At 43.2% G+C, this 18,870-nt stretch overlaps 1 protein-coding gene across 1 annotated transcript in view; it reads right to left on the bottom strand.

Moving 5' to 3' along the window:
* The window catches only part of cdh11 (cadherin 11, type 2, OB-cadherin (osteoblast)), a 58,007-nt gene extending 40,490 nt beyond the window's left edge, over positions 1-17,517 (bottom strand). Inside the window, exon 1 of the mRNA XM_018752601.2 lies at positions 16,936-17,517. The gene's annotated coding sequence lies outside the window, so the exon portion shown is untranslated. The remainder of the gene's footprint in view (positions 1-16,935) is intronic.
* Positions 17,518-18,870: the final 1,353 nt, after the last annotated feature.

Genomic DNA, 18,870 nt, shown 5'->3' with positions numbered 1-18,870 from the left:
TATCTGGGCACAAATTGGTGACATGCAACTCACAGAAAACTACACATTATTATTTTTTATTTTTTTTTCCCCCGAGGGCAGGTGCCATGACAGAGAAGTGTGTAAACAATGCACCTTCCATAAGCAAATTTATCGGCCTTTAATGATAAACACGTAATCTTAATCTTTAGCCTTTTAACTCGCTGAACTTTGCCATGTTGGATTTTAAAGAAGTCAATATGAAGGCAGCAGGTAATTAGCATGAGCGTGTTGGCTGCGCTCCTCCAACCCATACAGGCTCTGAATTTTAAGCTGAAGAGTCATCCCCGGGAGATAAGCGGCCCCTCTTCCCTGCTGATAAGGAGGTGCTATTTCTCATCTTTGCTCCGTTTTTGTCATTGGAAGTGACCTATTGTATTTATTTCTTTCCATCGGCACACTAAAGAGCTGGCTCGCTGAGCACTGTTCTTGATAAGAGGCGACCCGGGCGCTGAGCGAGGGCCGACAGCCTCCAATGAATATCAAGTGACACGAGTTAGCGTAGCGGGCCGTGATGGACTCCTTCAATTAGGACCGCTTTTCACGACCCAGCTGCCTCCGCTACTTGCCCGCTCTTCACACAGGGCCAGATGTGGGGCGTGGGCAGGAGGTTAAAGGACAGTCCTGAACTCCATTTGCTCAGGACAGAAATGAGGCTGCTTTATGTTGCTTTGCGTTGAGTGATAACTAGCGACCAGCCCTTGCCCCGACTCAGCCTTTGTAACTTGACCCAGTCCGTGGTTTGTCCACAAGAGAATGTTGGGATTAAATCAATAGTGCTGAATCTTCAATAAATAAACCCTTGGCTGAGGTGATGTATTCAGGTACACAAATTTGGCGGTGCGGATGACCGGCTAGAAACACACACCAGCTAGAGGTCCCATCACTTGGGTCCAGTGCGTTGCCGACTTCCCTCCCATATCTTTGTTCAATGGAACAGGCCACAGATTTCAGCCCTGCTCTCCGTTCAGCAGTTAATGACCAGATCTGTCATCCTGAATGTTATATCTACTGCCATCCAGTCAGCTTGTAACTCCATCTTTGCTGATTAGTTCCACTGTGCTAGATACAATGTTAAATGAGTGTCTTGATTTCCAACAACTTCCCCTTTTTTGTCTTTGTTGTCTCAGGTCATGTCTCAAAATTAATGTACCTGTGAACATGCATTACTTAGTCACACCAAAGAATACGAGGACCCCTCCAGTCATCTCATTAGTTTGTCTGTGCTCTGTTTATGTTTGTTTTACAATGAACTTCCCTGTTCCTCAGAGCTGCTGAATTCTTTCCAGCATTCAGGAAAAGTCCAACTTCCAAATCATCGCTTTTGAACACATTTATCTCCCAAGGTTATCATACATTTGTAAATTAGTTTTTCACCATTTTTTCTGTCTTTTTACTATGTGTTTGTATGCCAATTTCTTAGGCAGCTACTGAAAGATATGCTCTCTGACCACAACGATATTGAACAAACAAGCTGTGCATCAATAACAATGTGCTGTATCTAAGGCCTCTGTTTGCTGTTGATGCACTTTACTCTGAGCTGCATGACACTTTGGAGAAAGGCATCTGCCAAATGATTAATGTAAATGAGATGACAAAAAAACTAATTTGGGGAAGTGTAAAGTGCAAAATAGGATAACCCATCATGTGACCCATGCAAAAACCTCACAGCTAGAGATGAAGTGAGATTAAAACCCACAACCCTGGAACTGTGTGGTAGCAGGACTAGTTGAAAAAAAATAGGAGAAACCTGTTGAATCATCCCATTTTCATCCTGCTTTGTAACACAAGATTAGTGTCCTCACTTGTCTGGTTTCATACTCATCAGCAATACACTATCCTGTCCTGTGGTAAACTGGCAAATGCATTCTCGCATCAGCTTCTCTTAATAATTCATATCGGTTGTTAGTTCTTCTAGCCCACACTGCATTCTTGAGCCTTTTGCAATTCAAATCAGATCTGAAAAGTACCTACATGTGTATTAATATTAAATACATTTTTTTTTAACATTGAATAACGCAACTGCATCAACAAAAGTCACAGGATAACATTCATTCAAATAAAACCATGTTTGGCACAAATTAATTTCACCCAGGGCATGCATGTAAAGTACTTGAGAGCAAAAGACCTGTGCTATGTCTGGATAAAAGCAGACATTCCCTTTTGCACCAAGTACACATCCTGTATACTTAGTCATCAAACTGCTCACCAGTAACCAAGGGTAAGGCTGTGCACTCCAAAATAGATGTAGTAACTTTTCTTTTTTTAATGTAAATGTATGGTAGTGGAATTCAGGCTACTTGGCCTCATTGATCCTCATTGATGGATAATGATGCAAACAATATACCGGTTCCTCATATTACGAACAGTCGAGTTCTGAATTTCTATCAAGTTTACAATCATTTTCAAGCTTCTTTATTTTTAACTGCAGTTTCTTTTCTACTTTTTTAAACTTCAGGTTGCAGCAGACCAAGCATGACCTGTGTTTAGCTGCCAAGCCAATAGATGGCTGTAAAAAGGCACCCAAACAGGACAGTGACTAGCATAGAACAGGAGCTTGTATAGGTTATGATTTCTTATTTTTGGTCACTCTAAATATGTACTAAAGTAAGTTTAAGTTAATAAAAATATTAATTACAAAGTATTTTCCATATATTATAGCTTCATAAGAGTTTTTTTACAGAATATATATGGAAGAAACATCAGGGGATATCTGTATGATGAAGCTTTTATTGATTGTGATTAAGAAGCAGAAGTGTATAAGATATGGCATGTGCACTTGCTGCATACGTCCAATTCGTCAGCATCAGAAGCCATGGTGGCAGAACTCCTTCCTTTCATCTAAGTGCAATATATTACACAGAGAATTTGCTGTGTGCTGCAATGTAGATAGCACTGGAAAGTTAATCGATGGAAACACTGGCCTTGGGGAGAAAAGGTCAAAGTAATCAATTATTCAGTTATCTCTGGCAAACTGCTGTCCCTCACATCCATGCATGGCTCAAGAAAAGAAAATCCACCACAAAGTTTCCGTGCCTATGAAGCAACTTGAGAAATTAAGAAAAAAAGGTCTAGCATCCTCTAGTATTTTAAAGAATGGAGAAACTACACACAGTGAGGAGCAACTGGCCAGCCACAGGATGCTATTGCTTCCCTTGAACCACGTGCACTTAATGTCCCCTTGCAATGAGTGACCGTGCTGCCCCAGGTATAGGCGTCATGATGGAGCTGTCATCTAAATGGTTTATGTCATAGCTTTTCTTGAGCAACTTTTTTTTTTTCCTTTGGCTCTAGTTTGTAATTGAATAGCCATCTTGTGGAAAAAAAATAACAAAAAATGTTGACTGGTGAGGTTGGAAAAAAGTCAAGGACCAGGCAGGAGAAAATTGCCCTTGAGAGGGTTAGCTCATTATCAGATCTGGGGCCCACACTCCTCTTTCAGACAGCCGTTGAACTGCTGAACCTGTCTGGCCCATGCTTATGAGACCTGACTTTGCAGCACAGGTGGTTTTGGCCAGGCAATGTCACTGAGTTTTGAACATATGTATTGGACAGGAGGAGGGTTGTGGATTTTGTCATTCCATCAGGCTCACACAGGGTCCTCTAGCCAACCAATCCAACTTTCTCAGCAGAAAGTACACAATTAATGGCTTTTCCAGATGTTCACATAACACCTCCTTGCTCTCTGGGCCTCTTGTTTCACTTGTCCCCTGCACCTCCCTTCTCCCTTCTACCATTGCTTTGTACGAAGCCCCCCCCACAGGTACAAAATCGATTTCAGAGGGAGAGCCAGTGATAAATACTCCCGTTGGTCTGCCACTGCACGCAGCAGAAACCCACCACTAAACCTCATTCCAGCCTTCCAGGAAACACATCTGGTGTCATTATCCACACAAAACGTCCAAGAAAGGAGATGACTGCAGCAGCTGCAACATTATTTTAAAAAGTAAATAAATTACACACAGCCTTTCTAACAGTTTGTAAAATGTGAATAAATGCATAAGCCAAAATTAAATTTAGACAAAAAGGCTTTTATCCAAAGTCTGTGGTTCTAGAGTTTCTGGAATTGATTATGGAATATCTTTGGAATATTTCAGACCATGACTGTTTTACCAAGGAAATGAGCCACACTCAGGCATACATCATCAGTACTACTGTAAAAACACGGTCTTTAACTAACCAGCCTGACAAGGGAATTATATCTGGAGCAGGATTCGAACCCAGGTCTTTAAAGTACAAAGTGATGGCTCTCACCATGCAACACCTCTCTTAGAGTAAATAAATTCAGTGCTGCGCACTGTACACCACTCATCACCACACTTTCTGCCCACACTTTTAACACATGTGTGCCACCCACAAGGTCTTGCGACTCTTATCTGGCCGACACACCTGAATTTTTCTGTACAACAGCAGCGGGTATTCCTGAGAGTAGCACTGAGTACAATACTTACCCTGCCCTACTTATTTTTTTGTTTCCTTTTCATATACCTGCTAAATCATTTGCTGGGCTTTAATTACTGGAAATGTATTATTCCAGTGGGAAAAAAATAGGTTTTGTCTTTTTTTAGACGTTCCTATGGCAACACATGTAGCCTAATCGGGAGATGGGAGCAGATAGAGACCTCCAAGGACAAGCACTCCTGACACGTCAGCGTTTGTGCCGAGTAGAAATTCAGAGGAGCAGCACACATCACCACCCCCCTTCCAAATGTTTAATGCGTGTACTTTCCGGCACAGTTGTTTATTTACTGACAAACTGCTTTTCAGCCAACGAACAGGAGCTGAGTGAAGACAGGGTAAAGCCAGTTCTCCACCGAACAATATAAGGACCTTGCCGGTGGACGCTTCTAGATCAGGCAGGACACGGATAGGACTCCAGTCCAAAGTGTCAGTGGTGGTACACTAGGACAATACTTATCTAAATATGCTTGTCTAAACAAGCATATGTATGTTTATAGTTTATGTATGTTAGTATGTATGTGAGTCCCTCAAATGTGATTTTAGTCCTTTCAGTCCAGGTTCTGTCTCTCTCACCAATTTTATTTCATTTTTAAACTTTTTCTTTTTTATCTGTTACCACATTGCTGTTTGTACGCTGCTGTAGAACCATGCCGTTATCCTCCGGGATAAAAAGTTTTCATTAATTCATTCATTCATAAATACACATCATTAATACTTTGCTTAACATGCTGTCAACAACACACTATTTTATACTTCAAAAGTAATTGTGAAACATTTTTATGTTAGAAAATGTATTTAATAGCTTAATTTATCATTGAGATATTTAATTTTCTGCAAACGTAGAAATAATAAAAGCATTGGACCACTGCAGGAGAAAAGTGCAAATGCATCATCGAAATGCCACTGTGCAGCACAGCTCTGCGGTTTCAGTGGAAAAGGAGCTTAATGGAAACTGCTGCCAGGCCAGCGATGACATATCTGGGCGTTTGGTAAGGAGGGGGGCCAGGCTGGAGTTTGTTCTCTGTCTAAAGGAATAATGGCAGTGTGGGGGGGTTGCAGAGTGGGGATGGGGGAAGTGAGGACTTTAAGAAGCACAGGAATAACACAGACCTTTTACATGACAGTAAACAGCAGCCAGGACTTATTTGTCTTCCGAGGGTCTGTCCAGCACCTGGCGGGGTGGTCCAAAGGTGGGAGGTTGGTGTCGCCAAGGGAGGGAATTTGGGCTCAGGTTTGTGATACCCGTCGGACTGTCATGTTAATGAGCATCTCTACTCCCGAAAGGGTTGGCCAGCTCTTTGGGGAGAACAAGCACCTTTCACCCCTGTGTGGCCCCTGTTTGCACTGGCATTGTGTCCAAATTCCTAGATGATGGTGCTATGCTCCCCCATTAAAGTTGGCAAAGTGCTCCGTTAACAAGGCTCTGCAGATGTCACACATCAGGCCATTTCATCACCAGGCAAATTGTCTTGGAGCATGTCTTGCCGCAGTATATAATCTCCATGACTAAGGTAGCTCAACAAAATACCCTTGATGGGTATCTCTGCTGATTAGCTGCAATAGTGACAAATATGTTTTTGTATGTTTGTTGTTTTGCAGGTTAAGCCAATTTTTTTGCTACGAGTGGGCAGAGCAAAGCTAGCCTACCCCCACGGCACCAAGGCTTTAAAAGCAACACCCTTGACATAACCCATTTTACCGGAATGGAAATTAGCTGCAAGTTGCCATAGTGCGTTTCCAGTAATGTGTAATACCTTAACACTGTTTCCGAGCGCTCTCACAGGAAGCATCTTGAGTCTTTGGGAACGGAAAAAAGCGAGCTCGTCCGAATCTGAAGAGGCCCTAACAATGCGGGAGCACGGCTCGGATTTTAATAGGTGTCTGCTTTCAGGGGCGTGAATGGGCTCGCTGATGCAAAGCCGTCCTGACAGTTCGCAGCCAGCGAACCGGGCCATAATGGATGCATGGGCTATATTCTGAACGAGTTTATCTTCCTTTTTTCAGTTCCCCCTTTTGTTTCACTTGCTAGCTATCTTTCAGCAGGGGTGAAATGGGGGCTGACAACCTGAACATCTTCGAAAGTCTTTGGACTCTGACAGCAGGGTAGCCTATGGTGACAGGAGTGCAAAACCCTCCCGATGTTGTACACGTAAATTTGGGCCGAGGGGGAGCAGGCCTGGCCTGAATCCTCTATTGTCGCAGCTTGATAAAGAGATTAGAGGCTGTGAAAAGAGGTGAGGGAATCTTGGGGCATCTCAAGCTCGCCGATGAAAGGGCCATTGTGGTGATGGTACACATCATGGCCACACCGGACACTTGACAACCAAAACAGTGGACAACAGAATTCTTCTGTTGGACAAAACAATCCTTGTCCACCCGAGAAAGTATGTCCGCCTCATTTACAAATGTATGTATGCCTTTTGTCACCCAGGAATCTCTATTAGCTGTTAGCAGGGCCACTGGAATCTGAGCTAAGTAACTTATTCAGTGATCTCTCAGGATTTTTAATGCCCACACCCCAAACGCTTCATCCATATGCGCATGGCAAGAAAACCTAATTAAAAACTACAGAAACCGATTCAAAACAGAGCATTCCAGGACAAAACTCGGTTTTGATGTGAGCAAACAAAACGTGTCGCTAATGGATTTTTCCTTTGCTTTTCCTGCATCCTTCGCTTTTAAGGCCCCACTGTGTTTTCTGAATTTGCATGTCAAAAAGAGAAGGAAACAATATGAGGAAACCACCAGATGTTCCATTACAACCGCATTCAGATGCGTGCTGTCTGTTGACTTTTTCCCCCCTTTCTGTTATTGGCCCGTCTTCTCCTTTCCTATGTGATTTTCCTTGAAGGAAATGAGCCCTTTAGATATGTAAATATAAATAACTAAATAAAGGAATGTACACAATGAAATAGGCTAAATTTTATCCATTAGACTCCCTGTTATAATTACTAGACTCTCACATAACAAACAGCATTTAAGTGCCCATTAAAATTTTTATGCATATTCTCTGTCTTGGCAGAAACACTGAAAGACGGTAAAAGCCCGCTGTCCTCTGGTAAAGCTTGGACCAGAAACAAGCTAAGATAGTGCTCAAGCAAGTTGTGTTGTTTACTTTGCCTGTTGTATTAAACTGATTAAACAGAATGCAACAAAGTTGCAGACCAATTTCCTGTCGATCTCTGCGGATACCAAAAACTGAACAGAGTGGCACTGATCTCACCTCCTTATGTTAATTTAAACCTTAATAACTAAAGAATATATTGATAAAAACCTCAACAAATGAAATGTTGGAAAGTGGAGGACTGAGCTCTCTTCTGCCCCTCAGAGCTGCTGAATCCTTTTCAATTTGGTCTCAAAACACATCTCAGTCAGACCCACTTCTCTCCTGATCTCCTAACTAGTTCATAAACTTGCTTCGCACCTCTATATCTGTAACATTTATCAGTCACAATCACAGTTATATTTGGTATTGATTCTGTATACAGCTCCTGGTGTAAAGCGCACTAGAAGAACTGTAGCATTGGACAAACTGAGTGTAATTTAACAATTTAATGTCTTCATCTGTAAGTCTTCATCTGATGTTGATTCACTTTTGTTTACTTTTAGTTTTATATAGCTTTAGAGAAAAGTGTCTGCTAAATGAAAAAATGCAAAGGTAAATGGAGAATGCATAATCAGCTGGTATATTGTTGACAGGAACTCGCTGCATCGGGACAGATTAATATGGCCATTGTTCAGCGATTTCTGTCGCTAATTTCATATGCTTTTGACTAGAAGACAGGTACTTCCTCTTGACCTTCTACCAAGCATCTGTTGCCAAAAGGTGGGAGTGGAGAGGACTGGGTACTAGCGTTCCTGTCACTTCCCAACTGATTTAATGGAGGGGGGGGGGGGTCTCTAGAGAGATGATATGCATCAATGGCCATGGCTGTACATTCCAAATGTCAGAAACTAGCTTAGAATTTCATAGGTAATCGAAGACAACTGCTCTCTTGAACAACAGCTCCTGAGGTTGCAAATCTTTTCTCCCCCAAAGTATAGTCTATATTTACCCTTAACACCCTTATGTTTGACAGTACTGCAACTGTTATTTTTGTTCATCTGCAAAGATCCATTTACTGTAAATGGAGCACTAAAGGCAGCTACTTAGGGAAATCTGGCCAAAAATGAAGACTCTGCAAACAAATTCCACACATAGTAGTGGGAGAAGAAGAGAGAACCCAGAAGCAGGAATACAGGGAAAGATCAGAATTTTTTATTACGCTCTCAGTTGACATTTCGTGCATCGCTCCAAAGAGAGGGGGAATCGTCATCTGCTCTCGACCTCTCCTCCACTACAAGCCCAGCGGAACCTCTGGCACATTAAATATTGAGAGGGAGCAAAACCAAGGGTTTATGAAGAGGCTGTGAAAGAAGACTGAAAATGAAACATCTATTGACCTAAGACCAACTTGCTTCCCCTTGAATGTTATAAACCTGTTAGTGAACAAATCTCGGCAGAAAAACGTGAACAACGGTCTCAGAACACAATGATAATTAACAATCTATCAGCCTCCAGAAGCAATCTGTTGCACTTCACACTAGTGTGGACCTTTTCCTATCACCAGTTTCACTTGTTTTGACTCTGTCAATCAAGAAAACTAGAACAGAGGACTCAAGGGTTCAATGTCAACCCAAGTTAAGGCAAATGTGGATGTGGCCTTAAAAAGTGTGGAACGAAAAGATGAGCACAGCTGAGCTCAAAGTCCCCACATGGTGAATGCATCACACCGCATTATCCCAGAGTCGGCAGTCTTAATCAGCTGGCCGTGTAAATGTTCCCATCATCCTTGATGTTGTAATCTGCTCAAGTAAGATCACTACTTACTCACTGAGTATGAACACATTTATCACAATCACATTTGCCTGTTTTTTTTTTTTTTCCAATTCATCATTATCTCCATAAACTTAATCACAAGATGATAAGTCCAAGGACACAAACTTGGAGTATAAGTGAGTTCGATGGTAACCTGCCAGGAATTTCACACGAGATGGAGACAAAAGAATAGTGCAGGCAAGTATATAGTCATTATGCAAACATATCCCCATATGTTACCAATTAATGACCGAGCCCTGAGTACTTAACAGGGCAACTGAAGTGAGGTGATTTGTAGTGTGTCTATATGGGTTCTGAACAGGCATAACAAAGTGTGCAGTATTTAAGTGTCTGGCAGCAGGTGGTGTAGCAGTTGCTGGAGCTGCTGCCTTGTACTCTAAAAGTTCCAGATTGCAACCCTTTTACTTCTTTATTACATGAGATCAAGGTGCATTGATAGAGTAAAAATTACTGTATTGAATGGAGAAATTTCTGTAACAAAGTACAAAGCCAGCCATGAAAGTTGCTTTAGAAAAAAAAGGCTCAGTTAATTGAATGAGAAACTAACTAAACATTCGCCCAAGCCATAAAAGGGACAACAGGAGGGGCACTGGTTAGAGATGCCATCTTCTGTCAAAGGCCATCAGTTTGACTCATACACTTGCAGCTGTACGCCGAATAGATACAGTAAAAACTACCCTGATGTATAAAGGAATAAATCGTTAAATGATTGTCAAGTTGTTATTTGCCATTTTAAGCTACCCTGGAAAAAGGTGTGAGTTAAATAAAAGTGGGTGATTACAATTTACCCAATGCTTTTCTCCACAGCAATGTGCAATGGTAAGGTTACAATTATTTACTCATTTACACAGCTAGGTCATTTTACTGCAGCAATTTAGGGTAAGTACCTTGCTCAAGAGTTCTATAGCCAGAGGTGGGGACTGAACCCGTGGATCCAAAGGCAGTAGCTCAAACCACAACACTACCAGATGTTCCTAGTATTTGTTCACCCTTTATGTTCTTTTTTATTGGGGTGAGGGATCTGAGGGTCTCTGTGTGGTCACTGAGAGTTGGGATGTGGTTTCAAATGGAGCTTTGTATGTTCTTACAAATTGGCTCTCATTGTAATCACAATGAGCAGCCGAAGCCAACACGTGATGTCACGGTAACGCCCGTTCCGACAAAGTTAAAGCTCCATTTCAAGAACACAATGTGCCAGTGGAGTCCCCTCGACTGAAACATCTCCAGTCCAGGGCTTAGTCTGTAAAAAACAATGGAGATTAGCTCTGGCTCTGAGTGGTGATCAGATGGTATTTTTCCCAAACTACCAATTTAACTGACCACAGTAATGGAAATGCACCAGCTGAACCTGTGGGGCCAGGACCTCCTCCACGGGAACTGAGAGGCGCTCGACTGAAGCTTAAGACCCGATACACCACAACCAGAGTACAAGTGGCTCTGCAGGGCAAGGACACTGAAGGACATCGAGACTGACAGCTCTGTCCAAATACATACCAGATAAAAAAGTTTCCAGTGAAAAATTAGATTTGCAGATAATATGCAGAACAGCCACACTTTAAAAAACCATGTGACTGATCACAACTTTAATTGTATAGGGGGTTGTTGTGTATATTTTTAATGGTTCCATCACAACCAAGCAAAGAGTGCTATTTTTAGATAACTTAATTTTTATGTGGCTCTGTATGAAAATAGCTGACACGGAGGCATCTTCTCAAAGGGATGTTTATCTGACAGGCCTCACCTGCACAACTCGGCACAATGTGGGCTATCGGCATCAAAGGATGAGGCAGGAATGAAAAACGCCGGTACCGAAGTGAGCAGCGTGTTGAGGAGCCAGCCTCCGCATGCTGACCGCCTGCTAAAATCAAAACAGATCTGATTGGAGATCAGACCCGCGCACATCCCTGATTAAGTATGGCAGCACTTCTCCCAGGAAGGTTTCAGATGCATAAATAGGCAAATGAAAGGACAAAAATGCTCTAGCCAAGTGTAGGCTATTAGCACTGGGATGGAATCGGGTTCGAATGCAGGAATGCATAATAAATTAACACTAAGGGTCTTCCATAAAGCTGCCAGCAGTGTGGCTTTTCAGAGGCAGAAAATGAGAGCATATTAACAGTGATGTTGACAGTGTGTGTGTGTGTGTGTGTGTGTGTGTGTGTGTGTGTGTGTGTGTTTTTTTTTGTTTACGGCTGGTGCTACACAGACGTATGCACTTTGTGGAAGAACGATGGCAGCAGGTGGTGTAATGGTTAGAGCTGTCACCTTAAGTCATGGGAACCATTTCAAATCCCATGCAAATACCTTTGATTGGGGAACTTAACACTGAATACAGTAAAATTAAATACATAAATGTAAATAGCTTGGTGTACGAACGTAACATTATAATTTGTTTTGGAGATAAGCATCAGTTACAGTTATAACACAGTAATATTTTACTGTGTTCCTTTCTGTTTCTGACAAAATCAAATAAATAAATCCGTGTTGTTACATATTTCGAAAACACAAATTCCAGTTTACACAAAGCAAAAAGTTTCTCGGAGACTCAAGCCCCATTATCTAAAGAGAAACATGTTTTACTCTGCCTTTGCAAAAGGAAAACGGAGTAGCAGAATACTCTCCAGTCCTGATTTCCCAGCATGTAAAATGTAGGATGAAATATTCTTTATAATTTTGCCATAATTCACAAATGTAATGCTGAGGACAGTTCCTTAGTATAAAATTTCTTCACATCAGGTCATTTTCCTTAAAGGTTGCACTTTGAAAACAGATTTTTTATCTGAATGACAGGATGGCAAATGATGGTTCAGTAGACTTAGTTATAGCTCAAAATTTGTGCTGCATCCCACTGGCAGATCATCGTTACAACCTGGATCTGAGTTGTATTACTGTACAAAAAACATACACATTTTCCATTGGTGAGGAAATGCAAATGAAAAGTCCACTTCTCACCTTTAGTGAATTCTCAAGACCCTTAAAATGTAACTTTCTTTGCCTAACAGTAAATCGGTGAAAACTTAAAGTATTGGGTACTTAAGCCTCTCTAAGAAAAGAGAGAACAAGGTAAAAATTCTGTCATACTGATAAATTTGAACTTTGCACTGCAAGGATGACCACTAAAACTGAGTTGTGCTATACATTCATATCCAAAATATACTGTCCTATAAATGTTTAAATGTTACAATGGAAAAATCACAGTCTTTCATAACTGAATGTTACTCCAAAAACAAGCACCTCTAAAGAGTATGTTTCTGGAAGGATTTTTTCCAGTCGTGCTGAGAGGAACATTTTTAAACCTCAATCAGAATCACACATCATGAGTTAAGCCTCAGGATTTGGAAAGTGGAATTTGGCTTTATTTGCTGTACGTTAAGCTAGAAGCTTTAACACACACGTGGACGGCTGGCCAAGAACAGTGATACGAAACTCGGGGTTCGAACTACATGCACATGCGCGTCTTTTTGGGACTCAGATGTAGCCTTTTAAGTGCATAAGAAGCACATGGAATCACAGCCTCACACTGCATTCATTCACCAATAATGTGTGTACACTTTGATATTTGTATTCAAACCAAGTCATTGCAAAAACTGGAAAATATTTACTGTTTGCTTCTTGTCCTCCGTAAGGAAGCAGAAAACAGAACAGTGAATGATGATATCAGCTATGTCATTGATCGTCATTGTTTCAATCAAATCCTTGAATGAATCAGTCCTGATCTGAGTGATTATAATAGCCTTCCATCTTCGAGTTCAGCACATCATAAATAGTGATACTACTTTAAGCAAAAAAAAGAGCTCTTATTCATCTGCTGTAAACAGTAAATAAATTATCTATGAACAAAAAAGATTAGTATCACTCATTATTATTAGTATCACACAAAATAGTATATACACATATATATATATTTTTTTTTTTAATTTTACATTGAAAGACATTGCAGATGCCGATGCACGTAATGCACAAAGGAGTGTATCTGGTAGCGGCCTGCCAGGTTTCTCTTTGCACACCCACGCAGCGATTAGCGAAGCCGCCCTCATCAGCTCGCCGCGCGACCGCTCCGACTTGAGAGCCATGCTTCTTCTCGCTCCGAGTCAAGCACCCTATTATTAATCCCTTGCAGGAAAATAGCGAATGAAAGTGGCCTCCCCCCCCAGGTACCTCCAACTCACACACACAAACACTCACATACAGACACACATTCACACACACACTACGGCAATTAATCTTCTTAAAACCATTTAAAAATAAAATTAATTTGTTTGTGAAAAACCATTTTCAGTGTAATTTTTGCTACTTCCCCTTGGCCACAGTTGGCCTAGCTGGGACACTTGGGGTCACAGATGACCCAACACAGTAATCTCAGAAAACCGATGGTTCAGTCAGATGCGGAATGTGAACAACAGTTTGGTTTGTTCACCAGAAGGCTGCCATCACATACAACATCACGATCACACCAGGAGAGCAGTAAAACACAAATCATTGAGACGACCTTTACTGATTCACTGTGGACAGTTAATACTTATATACAGAATACAGATCTGACAGGTATACATATACACACACACGCACACACACACACACACACACACACACACACACACACACACACACACAATTATATAACAATGTTACCTGACACCTTTGCCTTACGCAACACACAACATTAGTTACAGAGATTTACCCATTTATACAGCATGGTATTCTTACTCTTTCAGTTCAGGGTAAGTACCTTGATTAAGGGTACTACAGCAGCAGAGATTCAAACCGAGGACATTCCCATATAAAACTCCAGCTCTAAACACAACATCATCCGCTATGCCTATATAGGCCACGGCTGCTGGCAAACAGACAAGCGCAGGGCCACTGTTAGGTAACAGGAGCGAGCACGATTTTCGCAGCTAGAACCTCTACTGTGGGTGTGATGGAAAGAAAGGTGTTAAAGCTGGATGACCTCTTCCAGGGGACTGCTCCAGCCCCCAAGCCCATAAATGGGCTTTTATCCATAGCCCTTGAAGAACTAGCACATCCACGGCAGCAGCTAATTACCTCAGTAGTCAAAGACGCGAGAAACCAAAATTTACTGAGTAATATTTATCAAAATACAGATATCCCTAAGATGTCATGTTCACATGGCATTCTTACAGAGCCAAAGCAAATACTGAACATGTGGAACATCATGAGCTGTGAATAACCCTACATTCCCCAACCTTGAGAATCTCCTGTTACTTTTCTTCAGTCCAAAGGGAATGGAAGGGCAACAATAATAATAATACTAATAATAGTCATAATAAATAGCTGTCAAGCAGGAAAACAACCAGTGAATTTGTTTGCCTCGTCCCGTATCGACCCATGGAGGGCAAACTGCGAGGGGGCGAAGAGCAAAGCAGAATACTCCATCCCCCTCCCCACTCTCAGCCAGCAGTAACACGACACCGAAGGTAACGGCGGCACCGACTAGAAAGATGTTAATCCTGACAAAGTGCCACAGCATTAGGCCACACCACAGCCAGATTGAATTGCACGTCCTCCGGGACCGCGGGCAACACCGGCGGTGGCGCTCCATCATTGTGAAATACCCCCCAGAGACAGCAGATTGTGCTCTACACCGGCTGGCAGCACCAAAGAGCGACAGCACCCTCTACTGAAGCAAAGGATCATTTCTGCTGAAAAGAAGGGCCCATTTCTCAGCACCTTTTTTCTTTCTTTTTTGGAAACAAGTACAGAAGTTTTTGCTCCATTAACTATCTAACATATCTAACAAATGGTGAACTAACTGAAAAAGGGTTCCATGACTGTATTTCAAGAGACAAGTGCCTGAAACTGCTCTGCACAGAGCGATTCTAGATGTGTCAGTTCAGCAATACATGCTAAAATAAAATACACATATGTGCCTATTTTAAGCCGGGGGTGCAGTGGCGCAGTGGGTTGGACCGCAGTCCTGCTCTCCGGTGGGTCTGGGGTTCAAGTCCCGCTTGGGGTGCCTTGCGGCGGACTGGCGTCCCGTCCTGGGTGTGTCCCCTTCCCCCTCTGGCCTTACGCCCTGTGTTGCCGGGTAGGCTCCGGTTCCCCGTGACCCCATAAGGGACGAGCGGTTCTGAAAATGTGTGTGTGTGTGTGTGTGTGTGTGTGTGTGTGTGTGTGTGTGTATGTGCCTATTTTCACAAAAATGTCAATATGTACAACTCAACCAGACAAACTGCTCGAACTGAAAAGGGCCTACGGGGACGCCTATGTTACTTGCCATGTCACCCGAGGACCCATCCAGGGTCGAGAAGGGCTGTACAGAATCTACATGAGTTCAAGTGTCCTTTTCAACAAGCACAGTGAATCCTTAACTACAAACTCTCGATCCTGGGATCTGCAGTGTTGGGGAACTGAGTGATGACTAACAAAGAGGCATTGCAACGTGTCCACAACACAGCATGTGTACCATCTGAGGTGCTGAATAACATTAATCAGTGTGTGTATGTGTGTCTGAGTATGTGAGTCTGCACTCAGAATCTTAATGCAGCTGCAGCTTCTCTTTCACAAGCTTGCAAACTTACTCACCCTTTATTGGTATTTGACATACATATACACCATATGATGCCCCGTTTAATAAAGAACACATGTTGAAAGACCTTTACAGGATGGTGGTGGTCAGGGTGGTCTTACTGGAAATACTCCATTAAAAATTATTTTTCTTAATCCCACTTCAATCTCAGAAACCCAAATTTATTGAGACCTAAATGTATCAATTCCTTGGCATCACTGACTGCATCTTTCTGAAGATTCTTTAATAAGGAGTGCAATTTTTTCTTTTTTCTTTCTTGTTAATATATGTACCTTTTATTATTATTATTATTATTATTATTATTATTATTATTATTATTATTATTCAGTAACAGGACCATCCCGATCTCCAGACTGGAGCGCAACGTGGAGTGTAATCAGAACTCAATGAAAGACCGTTCAAAACACGGCGAGTGAACAAACAACAATTAAAAAGCTGTAATTATTATGATAATAAATCTGCGCAAAAGCCGACGACGAAGCGGAGCAGGAAAGAGAGGTGGTATGGAAATGTGAAGAGATTTTCGGATGGCCGTGCGTTCTGCCGGTCCTCCACTACACACGTATCCAATACTCTTACTGAATACTACTATTATTATTATTATTATTATTATTATTATTATTATTATTATCTCCATGTTTCCAGCCCTCTCGTCTCTCCCCCACTCCTGTGGACACCCTGTTCTATCTATCTATCCGCTGGCGGGAGACCTGGAGCTGCCAGAGAAGGTCTGCAGGTCTGGAGTGAGAACATCTGTGATCTGAGCATCTCTTCTTCCCAGAGTAGTTCCTCTGCCTCAGCTGCGGCGCTCCCCGCGTTATGGCTCGAGTTGCGTACTTGGAAGAGAGGATCGACCAAATCAGCGCGTACTGCGTGTGCGCATCCAGACCCGGGAGGAGACCAGGAGAAACGCGACCACGAGGACATCAGCCATGTGACACACTGTCACACGCGATAACCACCAACGGTGATGAGCGCGATGGCTTAGTGGTGCTGATCTAGATCCAGAGAACCCCTCACCTACCTTTCAGGCGAGTGTGACACGCGCGCAGCTCACAGGCTCAGTCGGCAGTCCCATGGGCGGCCGAGCGCCGGCCGGCACGTTGGTGGTGACGCTCCTCCGCGGGACGGGGATGATGATGATGATGATGATGATGATGGTGGTGGTGATGGTGGGGATGCTCCCACACGCACTCGTGCACAATCCAGCACGGGCACTAGGTAACACTCCGGCGGACTCGAGCTCGCGCGAGCGGTCACTCCTGACCGCTAAACGGTAGTACAGCAGCAGCGAAAAAATCAAGAAGGAAGACGGTGCGAGAGAACACAAAACTCAGTATCTCCGCTCCCGCGATCACGAGTCTCCGCTACCCGCTCGCCTCCACCGCCGGTGAGTCAGTGCTAGTGAAGTGGAGTGTATGGAGTGGGGTCTCCGTCTGTCTGTCTAGCCCCCCCGTTCTTCCTCGGTCCCTCCGCGTCTCTGCGCGTCTCTGCCTGGAAGAAGCGAGTTCTCGAGTGCTGTGCGATCCCGGACAGCGGGGGCGGGAGGGGCGAAGAGAGAGAGAGACAGACAGATACAGAACGGCTCAAGCCGTTAAAGCGCGTGAAAATGTCGTCCAATCAGAGCGCTCACATAAGAAGGAGGCGTGGCCGGGCACAACTCTTCCGACACGAACGGAGACAAAAGTCGCAGAAGAGCATGTTTACATTTACATTTATTTCTTTATTTAGCAAACGCTTTTCTCCAAAGCGACTTTGGATACTATGTAGTGTTACAAGCCCACACACTGTATTCACCAAGGTGACTTACACTGCTAGATACACTAATGGGTCACTCATCCATACATCAGTGGAATACACCCTCTCTGTCATTAAGAAAATGACCAGAACCTCGCTATAACTTCTTCTTCTTCTTCTTCTTCTTCTTCTTCTTCTTCTTCTTCTTCTTATTATTATTATTATTATTATTATTATTATTATTATTATTGTTATTATCATCAAATTGTTGTTCTTGCAGAGGGGGGTGCGGTGGTGCAGTGGTGCAGTAGCGCGGTGGGTTGGACCGGGTCCTGCTCTCTCATGGGTCTGGGGTTCGAGTCCCGCTTGGGGTGCCTTGCGGCGGACTGGTGTCCCGTCCTGGGTGTGTCCCCTCCCCCTCTGGCCTTACGCCCTGTGTTGCCGGGTAGGCTCCGCGACCCCGTATGGGACAAGCGGTTCTGAAAATGTGTGTGTGTTGTTCTTGTTCATTGTAGGAATAGCTCAAATAAGAGGTTTTTATTTGCATGAAAGCAAATCTGAAATTGGTGACACCTGTAAGATGCTGTGTGTGCAAAACTCCATGTTCCTGATGCTGTGAGTCCTGAACAGCTGTGAGGTGGAAACTCCGTCCTTCTCAGATGCTCAGTGATCACCATCACACTAAGTGTTTCCATCAGCCTTCATTTGTACCTGGATGGAGTCTGTTCAGATAACCTTATTAACTCCACCTGAACGTAAACAGCATACACTATTCAAAACCTTCCTATTGGAAGAGTGACACTCACCTGATTACCTGCAAAAGTCCTCTAGGTCCTCAGATTGTGCTATAATAGTTAACTCCAAGGGGGTGCAGTGGCGCAGTGGGTTGGACCGCAGTCCTGCTCTCCGGTGGGTCTGGGGTTCAAGTCCCGCTTGGGGTGCCTTGCGGCGGACTGGCGTCCCGTCCTGGGTGTGTCCCCTTCCCCCTCTGGCCTTACGCCCTGTGTTGCCGGGTAGGCTCCGGTTCCCCGTGACCCCGTAAGGGACAAGCGGTTCTGAAAATGTGTGTGTGTGTGTAGTTAACTCCAGACTGGCATGTTAGTGGAGCTACCTGGTCCAGGTGGTCTCAGTTAGCAATCCATACTTTTTTTTTTTTTTTGGGAGGGGGGCCACCTGATTCTCCATTGTGGTCACTGGTAATTCTAAAAAAGAGAAGAAAAAT

Source organism: Scleropages formosus, chromosome 11 (assembly GCF_900964775.1).
Source record: "Scleropages formosus chromosome 11, fSclFor1.1, whole genome shotgun sequence".
Taxonomy (NCBI): domain Eukaryota; kingdom Metazoa; phylum Chordata; class Actinopteri; order Osteoglossiformes; family Osteoglossidae; genus Scleropages; species Scleropages formosus.
Note: the sequence above shows the minus strand (reverse complement) of the source record. Positions and strands in the feature narration are given on the sequence as shown.